This window comes from Carcharodon carcharias (genome assembly GCF_017639515.1).
Source record: "Carcharodon carcharias isolate sCarCar2 chromosome 37 unlocalized genomic scaffold, sCarCar2.pri SUPER_37_unloc_1, whole genome shotgun sequence".
Lineage (NCBI taxonomy): Eukaryota > Metazoa > Chordata > Chondrichthyes > Lamniformes > Lamnidae > Carcharodon > Carcharodon carcharias.
The window spans coordinates 3,657,700-3,680,757 of NW_024470758.1; the positions used below are offsets into that span (position 1 = coordinate 3,657,700).

At 51.4% G+C, this 23,058-nt stretch overlaps 1 protein-coding gene across 3 annotated transcripts in view; it reads right to left on the reverse strand.

Moving 5' to 3' along the window:
- LOC121274602 (pyruvate carboxylase, mitochondrial-like) overlaps positions 1–23,058 on the reverse strand; it is a 1,197,472-nt gene that overhangs the window by 214,598 nt on the left and 959,816 nt on the right. The gene's annotated exons all lie outside the window — the stretch shown is intronic.

Below are 23,058 nucleotides of genomic sequence, written 5' to 3' on the forward strand. Positions count from 1 at the left end.
TATGGGGCTATGAGGAGAGAGTGGGTCAGTGGGATTAGTTTGGGATTGATACAAGGCTATGGGGAGAGCATGGCGCAGTGGGATTAGTTTGGGATTGATATGGGGCTATAAGGAGAGAGTGGGGCAGTAGGATTAGTTTGGTATTGATATGGGACTAGGGGGAGAGAATGGGGCAGGGGGATTAGCTTGGGATTGATACAGGGCTATGGGGAGAGAGTGGGGCAGTGGGATTAGTTTGGGATCGATACAGGGCAATGGGGCAGGGGGATTAGCTTGGGATTGATACAGGGCTATGGGGAGAGAGTGGGGCAGTGGGATTAGTTTGGGATCGATACAGGGCAATGGGGAGAGAATGGGGCAGTGGATAGTTTGGGATTTGATACAGGGCTATGGGGAGAGAGTGGGGCAGTGGGATTAGTTTGGATTGATACAAGCTATGGGGAGAGAGCAGGGCAGTGGGATTAGTTTGGATTGATACATGGCTATGGGGAGAGAGTGGGTCAGTGGGATTAGTTTGGGATTAATACAAGGCTATGGGAGAGAGTGGGGAAGTGGGATTAGCTTGGGATTGATACAGGGCTATGGGGAGAGCATGGGGCAGTGGGATTAGTTTGGGATTGATATGGGGCTATGCGGAGAGAGTGGGGCAGTGGGATTAGTTTGGGATTGATACAAGGCTATGGGGGAGAGAGCGGGCAGTGGGATTAGTTTGGGATTGATACAAGGGCAATGGGGAGAGAGCAGGGCAGTGGGATAGTTTGGGATTGATACAAGGCTATGGGAGAGAGAGTGGGGCAGTGGGATTAGTTTGGGATTGCGACCAGGCTATGGGGAGAAAGTGGGGCAGTGGGATTAGGCTTGGGATTGATACAGGGCTATGGGGAGAGAATCGGGGCAGTGGGATAGTTTGGGATTGATACAAGGCTATGGGGAGAGAGCAGGGCAGTGGGATTAGTTTGGGATTGATACAAGGCTATGGGGAGAGAGTGGGTCAGTGGGATTAGTTTGGGATTGATACAAGGCTATGGGGAGAGAGTGGGGCAGTGGGATTAGCTTGGGATTGATACAGGGCTATGGGGAGAGCATGGGGCAGTGGGATTACTTTGGGGATTGATAATGGGGCTATAAGGAGAGAGTGGGCAGTGGGATTAGTTTGGGATTGATACAAGGCTATGGGGAGAGAGTGGGTCAGTGGGATTGGCTTGGGATTGATACAGGGCTATGGGGAGAGCATGGGGCAGTGGGATTAGTTTGGGATTGTTACAAGGCTATGGGGAGAGAGCAGGGCAGTGGGATTAGTTTGGGATTGATACATGGCTATGGGGAGAGAGTGGGGCAGTGTGATTAGTTTGGGATTGATACAAGTCTATGGGGAGAGAGTGGGGCAGTGGGATTAGTTTGGGATTGATACAGGGCTATGGGGAGAGCATGGGGCAGTGGGATTACTTTGGGATTGATAATGGGGCTATAAGGAGAGAGTGGGCCAGTGGGATTAGTTTGGGATTGATACAAGGCTATGGGGAGAGAGCAGGGCAGTGGGATTAGTTTGGGATTGATACAAGGCTATGGGGAGAGAGTGGGTCAGTGGGATTAGTTTGGGATTGATACAAGGCTACGGGGAGAGAGTGGGGCAGTGGGATTAGCTTGTGATTGATACAGGGCTATGGGGACAGCATGGCGCAGAGGGATTTGTTTGGGATTTATATGGGGCTATAAGGAGAGAGTGGGGCAGTAGGATTAGTTTGGGACGGATATGGGGCTAGCGGGAGAGAATGGGGCAGTGGGATTAGTTTGGGATTGATACAAGGCTATGGGGAGAGAGCAGGGCAGTGGGATTAGGTTGGGATTGATACAAGGCTATGGGGAGAGAGTGGGTCAGTGGGATTAGTTTGGGATTGATACAAGGCTATGGGGAGAGAGTGGGGTAGTGGGATTAGCTTGGGATTGATACAGGGCTATGGGGAGAGCATGGCGCAGTGGGATTACTTTGGGATTGATAATGGGACTATAAGGAGAGAGTGGTGCAGTGGGAGTAGTTTGGGATTGATATGGGGCTATGAGGAGAGAGTGGGCCGGTGGGATTAGTTTGGGATTGATACAGGCCAAGGGGAGAGAGCCGGGCAGGGGGATTAGTTTGGGATTGAAACAGGGCTATGGGTAGAGAATGGAGAAGTGGGATTCGTTTGGGATTGATATAGGCCAAGGGGAGAGAGCCGGGCAGTGGGATTAGTTTGGGATTGATACTGGGCTATGGGGAGACATGGGGCTGTGGGATAGTTTGGGATTGATACAGGGCTATGGGGAGAGAGCGGGACAGTGGGATTAGTTTGGGATTGATACAAGGCTATGGGGAGAGAGCAGGGCAGTGGGATTAGTTTGGGATTGATACAAGGCTATGGGGAGAGAGTGGGTCAGTGGGATTAGTTTGGGATTGATACAAGGCTATGGGGAGAGCATGGCGCAGTGGGATTAGTTTGGGATTGATATGGGGCTATAAGGAGAGAGTGGGACAGTAGGATTAGTTTGGTATTGATATGGGGCTAGGGGGAGAGAATGGGGCAGGGGGATTAGCTTGGGATTGATACAGGGCTATGGGGAGAGAGTGGGGCAGTGGGATTAGTTTGGGATCGATACAGGCAATGGGGAGAGAATGGGGCAGTGGGATAGTTTGGGATTGATACAAGGCTATGGGGAGAGAGTGGGGCAGTGGGATTAGTTTGGGATTGATACAAGGCTATGGGGAGAGAGTGGGCAGTGGATTAGTTGGGATTGATACAGGGCTATGGGGAGAGCAGTGGGGCAGTGGGATTAGCTTTGGGATTGATACATGGGCTATGGGAGAGAGTGGGCAGTGGGATTAGTTTGGGATTGATACAGGCTATGGGGAGAGAGCAGGGCAGTGGGATTAGTTTGGGATTGATACAAGGCTATGGGAGAGAGTGGGTCAGTGGGATTAGTTTGGGATTGATACAAGGGCTATGGGGAGAGCATGGGGCAGTGGGATTAGTTTGGGATTGATACAGGGCTATGGGGAGAGAGGGGGCAGTGGGATTAGCTTTTGGGATTGAATGGGCTATAAGGGAGAGAGTGGGGCCAGTGGGATTAGTTGGATTGATTACAAGGCTATGGCGAGAGGAGACAGTAGGGGCAGGTGGGATTAGCTTTGGGATTGATACAAGGCTATGGGGAGAGAGTGTGTCAGTGGGATTAGTTTGGGTTTGGATACAAGGGCATATGGGGAGCGAGTGGGTCTAGTGGATTAGCTTTGTGATTGATTACAAGGCTACTGGGGACGAGCAGGGGGGTTGTAGAGGGAATTAGTTTGGGATCTATATGGGCATACTGGAGAGAGAATGGGGCAGTAGGGATTAGCTTGGGATGATACTGGGCTATGCGGGGAGAGAAGAAAGGGGCAGTGGGATTAGCTTGGGATTTGAACAGGCTGCTCTGCGGAGAGAGAGATAGGGGCAGTGGGATTAGTTTGTGATTGATACAAGGCTATGGGAGAGATTGAGCAGGCCAGTGGTATTAGTTTGGGATTGATAAGGGGCTATATGGGAAAGGATTGGGGTCAGTGGGATTAGTTTGGGATTGATACAAGGCTATGGGGAGAGAGCAGGGCAGTGGGATTAGTTGGGATTGATAATGGGCTATGGGGAGAGAGTGGGGCAGTGGGATTAGTTTGGGATTGATACAGGGCTATGGGGAGAGAGTGGGGCAGTGGGATAGTTTGGGATTGATACAAGGCTATGGGGAGAGAGCAGGGCAGTGGGATTAGTTTGGGATTGATACAGGGTGATGGGGAGAGCGCGGGGCAGTGGGACTAGTTTGGGATTGATACATGGCTATGGGGAGAGAGTGGTGCAGTGGGATTAGTTTGGGATTGATACTGGGCTATGGGGAGAGAGTGGGGCAATGGGACTATTTTGGGTTTGACACAGGGCTATGGGGAGAGCATGGGGCAGTGGGATTAGCTTTGGGATTGATACAGGGCTATAGGGAGAGAGTGGGGCAGTGGGATTAGTTTGGGATTGATACAAGGCTATGGGAGAGAGCAGGGCAGTGGGATTAGTTTGGGATTGATACAAGGCTATGGGGAGAGAGTGGGTCAGTGGATTAGTTTGGGATTGATACAAGGCTATGGGGAGAGAGTGGGGCAGTGGGATTAGCTTGGGATTGATACAGGGCTATGGGGAGAGCAGTGGCGCAGAGGGATTAGTTTGGGATTTATAGGGGCCATAAGGGAGAGAGTGGGGCAGTAGGGAATTAGTTTGGGAACGGATATGGGGCTATCGGGAGAGAATGGGGCAGTGGGATAGTTTGGGATTGATACAGGCCTTGGGAGAGAGACTGGGGCAGTGGGATTAGTTTGGGATTGATACAGGGTATGGGAGAGAGCAGGGGCAGTGGGATTAGTTTGGATTGATACAAGGCTATGGGGAGAGAGTGGGTCAGTGGGATTAGTTTGGGAATGATACAAGGCTATGGGGAGAGAGTGGGGTAGTGGGATTAGTTTGGGATCGATACAGGCTATGGGGAGAGAGTGGGGTAGTGGGATTAGTTTGGGATCGCATACAGGGCTATGGGGAGAGAGTGGGGCAGTGTGATTAGTTTGGGATTGATACATGGCTATGGGGAGAGAGTGGGGCAGTGGGGTTAGTTTGGGATTGATACAAGGCTATGGGGAGAGAGTGGGCAGTGGGATTAGCTTGGGATTGATACAGGGCTATGGGGAGAGCATGGCGCAGTGGATTAGTTTGGGATTGATATGGGGCTATAAGGAGAGAGTGGGGCAGTGGGATTGGTTTGGGATGGATATAGGGAGATGGGGAGAGAGAGGGGCAATGGGATTAGTTTGGGGATTAATAAAGGGCTATGGGAAGAGAGAGGGTCAGTGGGATTAGTTTGGGATTGCGACAAGGCTATGGGGAGAGAGTGGGGCAGTGGGATTAGTTTGGGATTGATACAGGGCTATGGGGAGAGAGTGGGGCAGTGGGATTAGTTTGGGATTGATACAGGGCTATGGGGAGACAGTGGGGCAGTGGGATTAGTTAGGGATAGATACTGGGCTATGGGGAGAGAATGGGGCAGTGGGATTAGTTTGGGATGATACAGGGCAATGGGGAGAGAGTGGTGCAGTGTGATTAGTTTGGGATTGATACAAGGCTATGGGGAGAGAGCAGGGCAGTGGGATTAGTTTGGGATTGATACAAGGCTATGGGGAGAGAGTGGGTCAGTGGATTAGTTTGGGATTGATACAAGGCTATGGGGAGAGAGTGGGGTAGTGGGATTAGTTTGGGATCGATACAGGGCTATGGGGAGAGAATGGGGTAGTGGGATTAGTTTGGGATCGATACAGGGCTATGGGAGAGAATGGGGCAGTGGATTAGTTTGGGATTGATACATGGCTATGGGGAGAGAGTGGGGCAGTGGGATTAGTTTGGGATTGATACAAGGCTATGGGGAGAGAGTGGGGCAGTGGGATTAGCTTGGGATTGATACAGGGCTATGGGGAGAGCATGGGGCAGTGGGATTACTTTGGGATTGATAATGGGGCAAAGGAGAGAGTGGGGCCAGTGGGATTAGTTTGGGATTGATACAGGCCAAGGGGAGAGAGTGGGCCGGTGGGAATAGTTTGGGATTGCAACAGGGCTATGGGGAGAGAGTGGAGCAGTGGGATTAATTTGTGTTTGATACAGTGAGATGGGGAGAGTTCGGGGCAGTGGGATTAGTTTGGGATTGATACAGGGCTATGAGGAGAGATTGGGGTAGGAGGATTAGTTTGGGATTGATACAAGGCTATGGGGAGAGAGTGTGGCAGTGGGATTAATTTGCGACTGATACAAGGCTATGGGGAGAGAGTGGGGCAGTGGGATTAGTTTGGGATTGATACTGGGCTATGGGGAGAGCAGGGGCTGTGGGATAGTTTGGGATTGATACAGGGCTATGGGGTGAGAGTGGGGCAGTGGGATTAGTTTGGGATTGATACAAGGCTATGGGGAGAGAGCAGGGCAGTGGGATTAGGTTGGGATTGATACAAGGCTATGGGGAGAGAGTGGGTCAGTGGGATTAGTTTGGGATTGATACAAGGCTATGGGGAGAGAGTGGGGTAGTGGGATTAGCTTGGGATTGATACAGGGCTATGGGGAGAGCATGGCGCAGTGGGATTACTTTGGGATTGATAATGGGACTATAAGGAGAGAGTGGTGCAGTGGGATAGTTTGGGATGGATACAAGGCTATGGGGAGAGATTGGGGCAGTGGGATTAGTTTGGGATTGATACTGGGCTATAAGGAAAGAGCTGGGTAGGAGGATTAGTTTGGGATTGATACAAGGCTATGGGGAGAGAGTGTGGCAGTGGGATTAATTTGCGACTGATACAAGGCTATGGGGAGAGAGTGGGTTAGTAGGATTAGCTTGGGATTGATACAGGGCTATGGGGAGAGCTGGGGCTGTGGGATAGTTTGGGATTGATACATGGGCTAAGGGGAGAGAGTGGGCAGTGGGATTAGTTTGGGATTGATACAAGGCTATGGGGAGAGAGCAGGGCAGTGGATTAGGTTGGGATTGATACAAGGCTATGGGGAGAGAGAGGGTCAGTGGGATTAGTTTGGGATTGATACAAGGCTATGGGGAGAGAGTGGGTCAGTGGGATTAGCTTGGGATTGATACAGGGCTATGGGGAGAGCATGGGCAGTGGGATTACTTTGGGATTGATATGGGGCAATGGGGAGAGAGTGGGGCAGTGGGATTAGTTTGGGATTGATACAAGGCTATGGGGAGACAGTGGGGCAGTGGGATTAGTTTGGGATTGATACAAGGGCTATGGGGAGAGAGTGTGCCAGTGGGATTAGTTTGGGATTGGTACAGGGCTATGGAGGAGAGAGTGGGGCAGTGGGATTAGTTTGGGATTGATACAAGGCTATGGGGAGAGAGGGGGGTAGTGGGATTAGTTTGGGATCGATACAGGCTATGGGGAGAGAATGGGGCAGTGGATTAGCTTGGGATCCATACAGGGCTATGGGGAGAGAATGGGGCAGTGGGATTAGCTTGGGATTGATACAGGTCTATGCGGAGAGAGGGGGCAGTGGGGATTAGTTTGGGGTTGGATACAAGGCTATGGGGAAGAGATTGGGGCAGTGGGATTAGTTTGGGATTGATATGGGGCTATAAGGAAAGAGTGGGGTAGGAGGATTAGTTTGGGATTGATACAAGGCTATGGGGAGAGAGTGTGGCAGTGGGATTAATTTGCGACTGATACAAGGCTATGGGGAGAGAGTGGGGCAGTGGGATTAGTTTGGGATTGATACTGGGCCTATGGGGAGAGCAGGGGCTGTGGGATAGTTTGGGATTGATACAGGGCTATGGGGAGAGAGTGGGGCAGTGGGATTAGTTTGGGATTGATACAAGGCTATGGGGAGAGAGCAGGGCAGTGGGATTAGGTTGGGATTGATACAAGGCTATGGGGAGAGAGTGGGTCAGTGGGATTAGTTTGGGATTGATACAAGGCTATGGGGAGAGAGTGGGGTAGTGGGATTAGCTTGGGATTGATACAGGGCTATGGGGAGAGCATGGCGCAGTGGGATTACTTTGGGATTGATAATGGGACTATAAGGAGAGAGTGGTGCAGTGGGAGTAGTTTGGGATTGATATGGGGCTATGAGGAGAGAGTGGGCCGGTGGGATTAGTTTGGGATTGATACAGGCCAAGGGGAGAGAGCCGGGCAGGGGGATTAGTTTGGGATTGAAACAGGGCTATGGGTAGAGAATGGAGAAGTGGGATTCATTTGGGATTGATATAGGCCAAGGGGAGAGAGCCGGGCAGTGGGATTAGTTTGGGATTGATACTGGGCTATGGGGAGACATGGGGCTGTGGGATAGTTTGGGATTGATACAGGGCTATGGGGAGAGAGCGGGACAGTGGGATTAGTTTGGGATTGATACAAGGCTATGGGGAGAGAGCAGGGCAGTGGGATTAGTTTGGGATTGATACAAGGCTATGGGGAGAGAGTGGGTCAGTGGGATTAGTTTGGGATTGATACAAGGCTATGGGGAGAGCATGGCGCAGTGGGATTAGTTTGGGATTGATATGGGGCTATAAGGAGAGAGTGGGGCAGTAGGATTAGTTTGGTATTGATATGGGGCTAGGGGGAGAGAATGGGGCAGGGGGATTAGCTTGGGATTGATACAGGGCTATGGGGAGAGAGTGGGGCAGTGGGATTAGTTTGGGATCGATACAGGGCAATGGGGAGAGAATGGGGCAGTGGGATAGTTTGGGGTTGATACAGGGCTATGGGGAGAGAGTGGGGAAGTGGGATTAGCTTGGGATTGATACAGGGCTATGGGGAGAGCATGGGGCAGTGGGATTAGTTTGGGATTGATATGGGGCTATGCGGAGAGAGTGGGGCAGTGGGATTAGTTTGGGATTGATACAAGGCTATGGGGAGAGAGCAGGGCAGTGGGATTTGTTTGGGATTGCTACAAGGCTATGGGGAGAGAGTGGGTCAGTGGGATTAGTTTGGGATTGATACAAGGCTATGGGGAGAGAGTGGGGCAGTGGGATTGGCTTGGGATTGATACAGGGCTATGGGGAGAGAATGGGGCAGTGGGATTAGTTTGGGATCGATACCGGGCTATGGGGAGAGAGTGGGGTAGTGGGATTAATTTGGGATTGATACAGGGCTATGGGGAGAGAGTGGGGCAGTGGGATTAGTTTGGGATCGATACAGGGCCATGGGGAGAGAATGGGGCAGTGGGATTAGTTTGGGATTCATACAGGGCTATGGGGATAGAGCGGGGCAGTGGGATTAGTTTGGGATTGATATGGGGCAATGGGGAGAGAGTGGGGCAGTGGGATTAGTTTGGGATTGATACAAGGCTATGGGGAGACAGTGGGGCAGTGGGATTAGTTTGGGATTGATACAAGGCTATGGGGAGAGAGTGTGCCAGTGGGATTAGTTTGGGATTGGTACAGGGCTATGGGGAGAGAGTGGGGCAGTGGGATTAGTTTGGGATTGATATGGGGCTATAAGGAAAGAGTGGGGTAGGAGGATTAGTTTGGGATTGATACAAGGCTATGGGGAGAGAGTGTGGCAGTGGGATTAATTTGCGACTGATACAAGGCTATGGGGAGAGAGTGGGGCAGTGGGATTAGTTTGGGATTGATACTGGGCTATGGGGAGAGCAGGGGCTGTGGGATTAGTTTGGGATTGATATGGGGCTATAAGGAAAGAGTGGGGTAGGAGGATTAGTTTGGGATTGATACAAGGCTATGGGGAGAGAGTGTGGCAGTGGGATTAATTTGCGACTGATACAAGGCTATGGGGAGAGAGTGGGGCAGTGGGATTAGTTTGGGATTGATACAGGGCTATGGGGAGAGAGTGGGGCAGTGGGATTAGTTTGGGATTGATACAAGGCTATGGGGAGAGAGCAGGGCAGTGGGATTAGGTTGGGATTGATACAAGGCTATGGGGAGAGAGTGGGTCAGTGGGATTAGTTTGGGATTGATACAAGGCTATGGGGAGAGAGTGGGGTAGTGGGATTAGCTTGGGATTGATACAGGGCTATGGGGAGAGCATGGCGCAGTGGGATTACTTTGGGATTGATAATGGGACTATAAGGAGAGAGTGGTGCAGTGGGAGTAGTTTGGGATTGATATGGGGCTATGAGGAGAGAGTGGGTCAGTGGGATTAGTTTGGGATTGATACAAGGCTATGGGGAGAGCATGGCGCAGTGGGATTAGTTTGGGATTGATATGGGGCTATAAGGAGAGAGTGGGGCAGTAGGATTAGTTTGGTATTGATATGGGACTAGGGGGAGAGAATGGGGCAGGGGGATTAGCTTGGGATTGATACAGGGCTATGGGGAGAGAGTGGGGCAGTGGGATTAGTTTGGGATCGATACAGGGCAATGGGGAGAGAATGGGGCAGTGGGATAGTTTGGGATTGATACAGGGCTATGGGGAGAGAGTGGGGCAGTGGGATTAGTTTGGGATTGATACAAGGCTATGGGGAGAGAGCAGGGCAGTGGGATTAGTTTGGGATTGATACATGGCTATGGGGAGAGAGTGGGTCAGTGGGATTAGTTTGGGATTGATACAAGGCTATGGGGAGAGAGTGGGGAAGTGGGATTAGCTTGGGATTGATACAGGGCTATGGGGAGAGCATGGGGCAGTGGGATTAGTTTGGGATTGATATGGGGCTATGCGGAGAGAGTGGGGCAGTGGGATTAGTTTGGGATTGATACAAGGCTATGGGGAGAGAGCAGGGCAGTGGGATGTGTTTGGGATTGCTACAAGGCTATGGGGAGAGAGTGGGTCAGTGGGATTAGTTTGGGATTGATACAAGGCTATGGGGAGAGAGTGGGGCAGTGGGATTGGCTTGGGATTGATACAGGGCTATGGGGAGAGCATGGGGCAGTGGGATTAGTTTGGGATTGTTACAAGGCTATGGGGAGAGAGCAGGGCAGTGGGATTACTTTGGGATTGATACATGGCTATGGGGAGAGAGAGGGGCAGTGTGATTAGTTTGGGATTGATACAAGTCTATGGGGAGAGAGTGGGGCAGCGGGATTAGCTTGGGATTGATACAGGGCTATGGGGAGAGCATGGGGCAGTGGGATTACTTTGGGGTTGATAATGGGGCTATAAGGAGAGAGTGGGCCAGTGTGATTAGTTTGGGATTGATACAAGGCTATGGGGAGAGAGTGGGGCAGTGGGATTGGCTTGGGATTGATACAGGGCTATGGGGAGAGCATGGGGCAGTGGGATTAGTTTGGGATTGTTACAAGGCTATGGGGAGAGAGCAGGGCAGTGGGATTAGTTTGGGATTGATACATGGCTATGGGGAGAGAGTGGGGCAGTGTGATTAGTTTGGGATTGATACAAGTCTATGGGGAGAGAGTGGGGCAGTGGGATTAGCTTGGGATTGATACAGGGCTATGGGGAGAGCATGGGGCAGTGGGATTACTTTGGGATTGATAATGGGGCTATAAGGAGAGAGTGGGCCAGTGGGATTAGTTTGGGATTGATACAAGGCTATGGGGAGAGAGCAGGGCAGTGGGATTAGTTTGGGATTGATACAAGGCTATGGGGAGAGAGTGGGTCAGTGGGATTAGTTTGGGATTGATACAAGGCTACGGGGAGAGAGTGGGGCAGTGGGATTAGCTTGTGATTGATACAGGGCTATGGGGACAGCATGGCGCAGAGGGATTTGTTTGGGATTTATATGGGGCTATAAGGAGAGAGTGGGGCAGTAGGATTAGTTTGGGACGGATATGGGGCTAGCGGGAGAGAATGGGGCAGTGGGATTAGTTTGGGATTGATACAAGGCTATGGGGAGAGAGCAGGGCAGTGGGATTAGGTTGGGATTGATACAAGGCTATGGGGAGAGAGTGGGTCAGTGGGATTAGTTTGGGATTGATACAAGGCTATGGGGAGAGAGTGGGGTAGTGGGATTAGCTTGGGATTGATACAGGGCTATGGGGAGAGCATGGCGCAGTGGGATTACTTTGGGATTGATAATGGGACTATAAGGAGAGAGTGGTGCAGTGGGAGTAGTTTGGGATTGATATGGGGCTATGAGGAGAGAGTGGGCCGGTGGGATTAGTTTGGGATTGATACAGGCCAAGGGGAGAGAGCCGGGCAGGGGGATTAGTTTGGGATTGAAACAGGGCTATGGGTAGAGAATGGAGAAGTGGGATTCGTTTGGGATTGATATAGGCCAAGGGGAGAGAGCCGGGCAGTGGGATTAGTTTGGGATTGATACTGGGCTATGGGGAGACATGGGGCTGTGGGATAGTTTGGGATTGATACAGGGCTATGGGGAGAGAGCGGGACAGTGGGATTAGTTTGGGATTGATACAAGGCTATGGGGAGAGAGCAGGGCAGTGGGATTAGTTTGGGATTGATACAAGGCTATGGGGAGAGAGTGGGTCAGTGGGATTAGTTTGGGATTGATACAAGGCTATGGGGAGAGCATGGCGCAGTGGGATTAGTTTGGGATTGATATGGGGCTATAAGGAGAGAGTGGGACAGTAGGATTAGTTTGGTATTGATATGGGGCTAGGGGGAGAGAATGGGGCAGGGGGATTAGCTTGGGATTGATACAGGGCTATGGGGAGAGAGTGGGGCAGTGGGATTAGTTTGGGATCGATACAGGGCAATGGGGAGAGAATGGGGCAGTGGGATAGTTTGGGATTGATACAAGGCTATGGGGAGAGAGTGGGGCAGTTGGATTAGTTTGGGATTGATACAAGGCTATGGGGAGAGAGCAGGGCAGTGGGATTAGTTTGGGATTGATACATGGCTATGGGGAGAGAGTGGGGCAGTGGGATTAGCTTGGGATTGATACAAGGCTATGGGGAGAGAGTGGGGAAGTGGGATTAGCTTGGGATTGATACAGGGCTATGGGGAGAGCATGGGGCAGTGGGATTAGTTTGGGATTGATATGGGGCTATGCGGAGAGAGTGGGACAGTGGGATTAGTTTGGGATTGATACAAGGCTATGGGGAGAGAGCAGGGCAGTGGGATTTGTTTGGGATTGCTACAAGGCTATGGGGAGAGAGTGGGTCAGTGGGATTAGTTTGGGATTGATACAAGGCTATGGGGAGAGAGTGGGGCAGTGGGATTGGCTTGGGATTGATACAGGGCTATGGGGAGAGCATGGGGCAGAGGGATTAGTTTGGGATTGTTACAAGGCTATGGGGAGAGAGCAGGGCAGTGGGATTAGTTTGGGATTGATACATGGCTATGGGGAGAGTGGGGCAGTGTGATTAGTTTGGGATTGATACAAGTCTATGGGGAGAGAGTGGGGCAGTGGGATTAGCTTGGGATTGATACAGGGCTATGGGGAGAGCATGGGGCAGTGGGATTACTTTGGGATTGATAATGGGGCTATAAGGAGAGAGTGGGCCAGTGGGATTAGTTTGGGATTGATACAAGGCTATGGGGAGAGAGCAGGGCAGTGGGATTAGTTTGGGATTGATACAAGGCTATGGGGAGAGAGTGGGTCAGTGGGATTAGTTTGGGATTGATACAAGGCTATGGGGAGAGAGTGGGGCAGTGGGATTAGCTTGTGATTGATACAGGGCTATGGGGACAGCATGGCGCAGAGGGATTAGTTTGGGATTTATATGGGGCCATAAGGAGAGAGTGGGGCAGTAGGATTAGTTTGGGACGGATATGGGGCTAGCGGGAGAGAATGGGGCAGTGGGATTAGTTTGGGATTGATACAGGGCTTTGGGGAGAGAGTAGGGCAGTGGGATTAGTTTGGGATTGATACAAGGCTATGGGGAGAGAGCAGGGCAGTGGGATTAGTTTGGGATTGATACAAGGCTATGGGGAGAGTGTGGGTCAGTGGGATTAGTTTGGGATTGATACAAGGCTATGGGGAGAGAGGGGGGTAGTGGGATTAGTTTGGGATCGATACAGGGCTATGGGGAGAGAATGGGGTAGTGGGATTAGTTTGGGATCCATACAGGGCTATGGGGAGAGAATGGGGCAGTGGGATTAGTTTGGGATTGATACATGGCTATGGGGAGAGAGTGGGGCAGTGTGATTAGTTTGGGATTGATACAAGTCTATGGGGAGAGAGTGGGGCAGTGGGATTAGCTTGGGATTGATACAGGGCTATGGGGAGAGCATGGGGCAGTGGGATTACTTTGGGATTGATAATGGGGCAAAAGGAGAGAGTGGGCCAGTGGGATTAGTTTGGGATTGATACAGGCCAAGGGGAGAGAGCCGGGCAGGGGGATTAGTTTGGGATTGAAACAGGGCTATGGGGAGAGAATGGAGCAGTGGGATTAGTTTGGGATTGATATAGGCCAAGGGGAGAGAGCAGGGCAGTGGGATTATTTTGGGATCGATACAGGGCTATGGGGAGAGAATGGGGCAGTGGGATTAGTTTGGGATCCATACAGGGCTATGGGGAGAGAATGGGGCAGTGGGATTAGCTTGGGATTGATACAGGTCTATGCGGAGAGAGTGGGGCAGTGGGATTAGTTTGGGATGGATACAAGGCTATGGGGAGAGATTGGGGCAGTGGGATTAGTTTGGGATTGATATGGGGCTATAAGGAAAGAGTGGGGTAGGAGGATTAGTTTGGGATTGATACAAGGCTATGGGGAGAGAGTGTGGCAGTGGGATTAATTTGCGACTGATACAAGGCTATGGGGAGAGAGTGGGGCAGTGGGATTAGTTTGGGATTGATACTGGGCTATGGGGAGAGCAGGGGCTGTGGGATAGTTTGGGATTGATACAGGGCTATGGGGAGAGAGTGGGGCAGTGGGATTAGTTTGGGATTGATACAAGGCTATGGGGAGAGAGCAGGGCAGTGGGATTAGGTTGGGATTGATACAAGGCTATGGGGAGAGAGTGGGTCAGTGGGATTAGTTTGGGATTGATACAAGGCTATGGGGAGAGAGTGGGGTAGTGGGATTAGCTTGGGATTGATACAGGGCTATGGGGAGAGCATGGCGCAGTGGGATTACTTTGGGATTGATAATGGGACTATAAGGAGAGAGTGGTGCAGTGGGAGTAGTTTGGGATTGATATGGGGCTATGAGGAGAGAGTGGGCCGGTGTGACTAGTTTGGGATTGATACAGGCCAAGGGGAGAGAGCCGGGCAGTGGGATTAGTTTGGGATTGATACATGGCTATGGGGAGAGAGTGGGGCAGTGTGATTAGTTTGGGATTGATACAAGTCTATGGGGAGAGAGTGGGGCAGTGGGATTAGCGTGGGATTGATACACGGCTATGGGGAGAGCATGGGGCAGTGGGATTACTTTGGGACTGATAATGGGGCTATAAGGAGAGAGTGGGCCAGTGGGATTAGTTTGGGATTGATACAGGCCAAGGGGAGAGAGCCGGGCAGGGGGATTAGTTTGGGATTGAAACAGGGCTATGGGGAGAGAATGGAGCAGTGGGATTAGTTTGGGATTGATATAGGCCAAGGGGAGAGAGCAGGGCAGTGGGATCATTTTGGGATTGATACTGGGCTATGGGGAGACATGGGGCTGTGGGATAGTTTGGGATTGATACAGGGGTATGTGGAGAGAGTGGGGCAGTGGGATTAGTTTGGGATTGATACAAGGCTATGGGGAGAGAGCAGGGCAGTGGGATTAGTTTGGGATTGATACAAGGCTATGGGGAGAGAGTGGGTCAGTGGGATTAGTTTGGGATTGATACAAGGCTATGGGGAGAGAGTGGGGCAGTGGGATTAGCTTGTGATTGATACAGGGCTATGGGGACAGCATGGCGCAGATGGATTAGTTTGGGATTTATATGGGGCTATAAGGAGAGAGTGGGGCAGTAGGATTACTTTGGGACGGATATGGGGCTAGCGGGAGAGAATGGGGCAGTGGGATTAGTTTGGGATTGATACAGGGCTATGGGGAGAGAGTGGGGCAGTGGGATTAGTTTGGGATCGATACAGGGCAATGGGGAGAGAATGGGGCAGTGGGATTAGTTTGGAATTCATACAGGGCTATGCGGAGAGAGTGGGGCAGTGGGATTAGTTTGGGATTGATGCAAGGCTATGGGGAGAGAGCAGGGCAGTGGGAATAGTTTGGGATTGATACAAGGCTATGGGGAGAGAGTGGGGCAGTGGGATTAGTTTGGGATTGATACAAGGATATGGGGAGAGAGTGGGGCAGTGGGATTACTTTGGGATTGATAATGGGGCTATAAGGAGAGAGTGGGCCAGTGGGATTAGTTTGGGATTGATACAAGGCTATGGGGAGAGAGCAGGGCAGTGGGATTAGTTTGGGATTGATACAAGGCTATGGGGAGAGAGTGGGTCAGTGGGATTAGTTTGGGATTGATACAAGGCTATGGGGAGAGAGTGGGGCAGTGGGATTAGCTTGTGATTGATACAGGGCTATGGGGACAGCATGGCACAGAGGGATTAGTTTGGGATTTATATGGGGCCATAAGGAGAGAGTGGGGCAGTAGGATTAGTTTGGGACGGATATGGGGCTAGCGGGAGAGAATGGGGCAGTGGGATTAGTTTGGGATTGATACAGGGCTTTGGGGAGAGAGTAGGGCAGTGGGATTAGTTTGGGATTGATACAAGGCTATGGGGAGAGAGCAGGGCAGTGGGATTAGTTTGGGATTGATACAAGGCTATGGGGAGAGTGTGGGTCAGTGGGATTAGTTTGGGATTGATACAAGGCTATGGGGAGAGAGGGGGGTAGTGGGATTAGTTTGGGATCGATACAGGGCTATGGGGAGAGAATGGGGTAGTGGGATTAGTTTGGGATCCATACAGGGCTATGGGGAGAGAATGGGGCAGTGGGATTAGTTTGGGATTGATACATGGCTATGGGGAGAGAGTGGGGCAGTGTGATTAGTTTGGGATTGATACAAGTCTATGGGGAGAGAGTGGGGCAGTGGGATTAGCTTGGGATTGATACAGGGCTATGGGGAGAGCATGGGGCAGTGGGATTACTTTGGGATTGATAATGGGGCAAAAGGAGAGAGTGGGCCAGTGGGATTAGTTTGGGATTGATACAGGCCAAGGGGAGAGAGCCGGGCAGGGGGATTAGTTTGGGATTGAAACAGGGCTATGGGGAGAGAATGGAGCAGTGGGATTAGTTTGGGATTGATATAGGCCAAGGGGAGAGAGCAGGGCAGTGGGATTATTTTGGGATCGATACAGGGCTATGGGGAGAGAATGGGGCAGTGGGATTAGTTTGGGATCCATACAGGGCTATGGGGAGAGAATGGGGCAGTGGGATTAGCTTGGGATTGATACAGGTCTATGCGGAGAGAGTGGGGCAGTGGGATTAGTTTGGGATGGATACAAGGCTATGGGGAGAGATTGGGGCAGTGGGATTAGTTTGGGATTGATATGGGGCTATAAGGAAAGAGTGGGGTAGGAGGATTAGTTTGGGATTGATACAAGGCTATGGGGAGAGAGTGTGGCAGTGGGATTAATTTGCGACTGATACAAGGCTATGGGGAGAGAGTGGGGCAGTGGGATTAGTTTGGGATTGATACTGGGCTATGGGGAGAGCAGGGGCTGTGGGATAGTTTGGGATTGATACAGGGCTATGGGGAGAGAGTGGGGCAGTGGGATTAGTTTGGGATTGATACAAGGCTATGGGGAGAGAGCAGGGCAGTGGGATTAGGTTGGGATTGATACAAGGCTATGGGGAGAGAGTGGGTCAGTGGGATTAGTTTGGGATTGATACAAGGCTATGGGGAGAGAGTGGGGTAGTGGGATTAGCTTGGGATTGATACAGGGCTATGGGGAGAGCATGGCGCAGTGGGATTACTTTGGGATTGATAATGGGACTATAAGGAGAGAGTGGTGCAGTGGGAGTAGTTTGGGATTGATATGGGGCTATGAGGAGAGAGTGGGCCGGTGTGACTAGTTTGGGATTGATACAGGCCAAGGGGAGAGAGCCGGGCAGTGGGATTAGTTTGGGATTGATACATGGCTATGGGGAGAGAGTGGGGCAGTGTGATTAGTTTGGGATTGATACAAGTCTATGGGGAGAGAGTGGGGCAGTGGGATTAGCGTGGGATTGATACAGGGCTATGGGGAGAGCATGGGGCAGTGGGATTACTTTGGGACTGATAATGGGGCTATAAGGAGAGAGTGGGCCAGTGGGATTAGTTTGGGATTGATACAGGCCAAGGGGAGAGAGCCGGGCAGGGGGATTAGTTTGGGATTGAAACAGGGCTATGGGGAGAGAATGGAGCAGTGGGATTAGTTTGGGATTGATATAGGCCAAGGGGAGAGAGCAGGGCAGTGGGATCATTTTGGGATTGATACTGGGCTATGGGGAGACATGGGGCTGTGGGATAGTTTGGGATTGATACAGGGGTATGTGGAGAGAGTGGGGCAGTGGGATTAGTTTGGGATTGATACAAGGCTATGGGGAGAGAGCAGGGCAGTGGGATTAGTTTGGGATTGATACAAGGCTATGGGGAGAGAGTGGGTCAGTGGGATTAGTTTGGGATTGATACAAGGCTATGGGGAGAGAGTGGGGCAGTGGGATTAGCTTGTGATTGATACAGGGCTATGGGGACAGCATGGCGCAGATGGATTAGTTTGGGATTTATATGGGGCTATAAGGAGAGAGTGGGGCAGTAGGATTACTTTGGGACGGATATGGGGCTAGCGGGAGAGAATGGGGCAGTGGGATTAGTTTGGGATTGATACAGGGCTATGGGGAGAGAGTGGGGCAGTGGGATTAGTTTGGGATCGATACAGGGCAATGGGGAGAGAATGGGGCAGTGGGATTAGTTTGGAATTCATACAGGGCTATGCGGAGAGAGTGGGGCAGTGGGATTAGTTTGGGATTGATGCAAGGCTATGGGGAGAGAGCAGGGCAGTGGGAATAGTTTGGGATTGATACAAGGCTATGGGGAGAGAGTGGGGCAGTGGGATTAGTTTGGGATTGATACAAGGATATGGGGAGAGAGTGGGGCAGTGGGATTAGTTTGGGATTGATACTGGGCAATGGGGAGAGAATGGGGCAGTGGGATAGTTTGGGATTGATACAGGGCTATGGGGAGAGAGTAGGGCAGTGGGATTAGTTTGGGATTGATACAAGGCTATGGGGAGAGAGCAGGGCAGTGGGATTAGTTTGGGATTGATACAAGGCTATGGGGAGAGAGTGGGTCAGTAGGATTAGTTTGGGATTGATACAAGGCTATGGGGAGAGAGGGGGGGTAGTGGTATTAGTTTGGGATCGATACAGGGCTATGGGGAGAGAATGGGGCAGTGGGATTAGTTTGGGATCCATACAGGGCTATGGGGAGAGAATGGGGCAGTGGGATTAGCTTGGGATTGATACAGGTCTATGCGGAGAGAGTGGGGCAGTGGGATTAGTTTGGGATGGATACAAGGCTATGGGGAGAGATTGGGGCAGTGGGATTAGTTTGGGATTGATATGGGGCTATAAGGAAAGAGTGGGGTAGGAGGACTAGTTTGGGATTGATACAAGGCTATGGGGAGAGAGTGTGGCAGTGGGATTAATTTGCGACTGATACAAGGCTATGGGGAGAGAGTGGGGCAGTGGGATTAGTTTGGGATTGATACTGGGCTATGGGGAGAGCAGGGGCTGTGGGATAGTTTGGGATTGATACAGGGCTATGGGGAGAGAGTGGGGCAGTGGGATTAGTTTGGGATTGATACAAGGCTATGGGGAGAGAGCAGGGCAGTGGGATTAGGTTGGGATTGATACAAGGCTATGGGGAGAGAGTGGGTCAGTGGGATTAGTTTGGGATTGATACAAGGCTATGGGGAGAGAGTGGGGTAGTAGGATTAGCTTGGGATTGATACAGGGCTATGGGGAGAGCATGGCGCTGTGGGATTACTTTGGGATTGATAATGGGACTATAAGGAGAGAGTGGTGCAGTGGGAGTAGTTTGGGATTGATATGGGGCTATGAGGAGAGAGTGGGCCGGTGGGTTTAGTTTGGGATTGATACAGGCCAAGGGGAGAGAGCTGGGCAGGGGGATTAGTTTGGGATTGAAACAGGGCTATGGGTAGAGAATGGAGAAGTGGGATTCGTTTGGGATTGATATAGGCCAAGGGGAGAGAGCCGGGCAGTGGGATTAGTTTGGGGTTGATACTGGGCTATGGGTAGACATGGGGCTGTGGGATAGTTTGGGATTGATACAGGGCTATGGGGAGAGAGCGGGACAGTGGGATTAGTTTGGGATTGATACAAGGCTATGGGGAGAGAGCAGGGCAGTTGGATTAGTTTGGGATTGATACAAGGCTATGGGGAGAGAGTGGGTCAGTGGGATTAGTTTGGGATTCATACAAGGCTATGGGGAGAGAGTGGGGCAGTGGGATTAGCTTGTGATTGATACAGGGCTATGGGGAGAGCATGGCGCAGTGGGATTAGTTTGGGATTGATATGGGGTTATAAGGAGAGAGTGGGGCAGTAGGATTAGTTTGGTATTGATATGGGGCTAGGGGGAGAGAATGGGGCAGGGGGATTAGCTTGGGATTGACACATGGCTATGGGGAGAGAGTGGGGCAGTGGGATTAGTTTGGGATCGATACAGGGCAATGGGGAGAGAATGGGGCAGTGGGATAGTTTGGGATTGATACATGGCTATGGGGAGAGAGTGTGGCAGTGGGATTAGTTTGGGATTGATACAAGGTTATGGTGAGAGAGCAGGGCAGTGGGATTAGTTTGGGATTGATACAAGGCTATGGGGAGAGAGTGGGGAAGTGGGATTAGTTTGGGATTGATACAAGGCTATGGGGAGAGAGTGGGGAAGTGGGATTAGCTTGGGATTGATACAGGGCTATGGGGAGAGCATGGGGCAGTGGGATTATTTTGGGATTGATATGGGGCTATGCGGAGAGAGTGGGGCAGTGGGATTAGGTTGGGATTGATACAAGGCTATGGGGAGAGAGCAGGGCAGTGGGATTAGTTTGGGATTGATACATGGCTATGGGGAGAGTGGGGCAGTGTGATTAGTTTGGGATTGATACAAGTCTATGGGGAGAGAGTGGGGCAGTGGGATTAGCTTGGGATTGATACAGGGCTAGGGGGAGAGCATGGGGCAGTGGGATTACTTTGGGATTGATAATGGGGCTATAAGGAGAGAGTGGGCCAGTGGGATTAGTTTGGGATTGATACAAGGCTATGGGGAGAGAGCAGGGCAGTGGGATTAGTTTGGGATTGATACAAGGCTATGGGGAGAGAGTGGGTCAGTGGGATTAGTTTGGGATTGATACAAGGCTATGGGGAGGGAGTGGGGCAGTGGGATTAGCTTGTGATTGATACAGGGCTATGGGGACAGCATGGCGCAGAGGGATTAGTTTGGGATTTATATGGGGCCATAAGGAGAGAGTGGGGCAGTAGGATTAGTTTGGGACGGATATGGGGCTAGCGGGAGAGAATGGGGCAGTGGGATTAGTTTGGGATTGATACAGGGCTATGGGGAGAGAGTAGGGCAGTGGGATTAGTTTGGGATTGATACAAGGCTATGGGGAGAGAGCAGGGCAGTGGGATTAGTTTGGGATTGATACAAGGCTATGGGGAGAGTGTGGGTCAGTGGGATTAGTTTGGGATTGATACAAGGCTATGGGGAGAGAGGGGGGTAGTGGGATTAGTTTGGGATCGATACAGGGCTATGGGGAGAGAATGGGGTAGTGGGATTAGTTTGGGATCCATACAGGGCTATGGGGAGAGAATGGGGCAGTGGGATTAGTTTGGGATTGATACATGGCTATGGGGAGAGAGTGGGGCAGTGTGATTAGTTTGGGATTGATACAAGTCTATGGGGAGAGAGTGGGGCAGTGGGATTAGCTTGGGATTGATACAGGGCTATGGGGAGAGCATGGGGCAGTGGGATTACTTTGGGTTGATAATGGGGCAAAAGGAGAGAGTGGGCCAGTGGGATTAGTTTGGGATTGATACAGGCCAAGGGGAGAGAGCCGGGCAGGGGGATTAGTTTGGGATTGAAACAGGGCTATGGGGAGAGAATGGAGCAGTGGGATTAGTTTGGGATTGATATAGGCCAAGGGGAGAGAGCAGGGCAGTGGGATTATTTTGGGATCGATACAGGGCTATGGGGAGAGAATGGGGCAGTGGGATTAGTTTGGGATCCATACAGGGCTATGGGGAGAGAATGGGGCAGTGGGATTAGCTTGGGATTGATACAGGTCTATGCGGAGAGAGTGGGGCAGTGGGATTAGTTTGGGATGGATACAAGGCTATGGGGAGAGATTGGGGCAGTGGGATTAGTTTGGGATTGATATGGGGCTATAAGGAAAGAGTGGGGTAGGAGGATTAGTTTGGGATTGATACAAGGCTATGGGGAGAGAGTGTGGCAGTGGGATTAATTTGCGACTGATACAAGGCTATGGGGAGAGAGTGGGGCAGTGGGATTAGTTTGGGATTGATACTGGGCTATGGGGAGAGCAGGGGCTGTGGGATAGTTTGGGATTGATACAGGGCTATGGGGAGAGAGTGGGGCAGTGGGATTAGTTTGGGATTGATACAAGTCTATGGGGAGAGAGTGGGGCAGTGGGATTAGCGTGGGATTGATACAGGGCTATGGGGAGAGCATGGGGCAGTGGGATTACTTTGGGACTGATAATGGGGCTATAAGGAGAGAGTGGGCCAGTGGGATTAGTTTGGGATTGATACAGGCCAAGGGGAGAGAGCCGGGCAGGGGGATTAGTTTGGGATTGAAACAGGGCTATGGGGAGAGAATGGAGCAGTGGGATTAGTTTGGGATTGATATAGGCCAAGGGGAGAGAGCAGGGCAGTGGGATCATTTTGGGATTGATACTGGGCTATGGGGAGACATGGGGCTGTGGGATAGTTTGGGATTGATACAGGGGTATGTGGAGAGAGTGGGGCAGTGGGATTAGTTTGGGATTGATACAAGGCTATGGGGAGAGAGCAGGGCAGTGGGATTAGTTTGGGATTGATACAAGGCTATGGGGAGAGAGTGGGTCAGTGGGATTAGTTTGGGATTGATACAAGGCTATGGGGAGAGAGTGGGGCAGTGGGATTAGCTTGTGATTGATACAGGGCTATGGGGACAGCATGGCGCAGAGGGATTAGTTTGGGATTTATATGGGGCTATAAGGAGAGAGTGGGGCAGTAGGATTACTTTGGGACGGATATGGGGCTAGCGGGAGAGAATGGGGCAGTGGGATTAGTTTGGGATTGATACAGGGCTATGGGGAGAGAGTGGGGCAGTGGGATTAGTTTGGGATCGATACAGGGCAATGGGGAGAGAATGGGGCAGTGGGATTAGTTTGGAATTCATACAGGGCTATGCGGAGAGAGTGGGGCAGTGGGATTAGTTTGGGATTGATGCAAGGCTATGGGGAGAGAGCAGGGCAGTGGGAATAGTTTGGGATTGATACAAGGCTATGGGGAGAGAGTGGGGCAGTGGGATTAGTTTGGGATTGATACAAGGATATGGGGAGAGAGTGGGGCAGTGGGATTAGTTTGGGATTGATACTGGGCAATGGGGAGAGAATGGGGCAGTGGGATAGTTTGGGATTGATACAGGGCTATGGGGAGAGAGTAGGGCAGTGGGATTAGTTTGGGATTGATACAAGGCTAT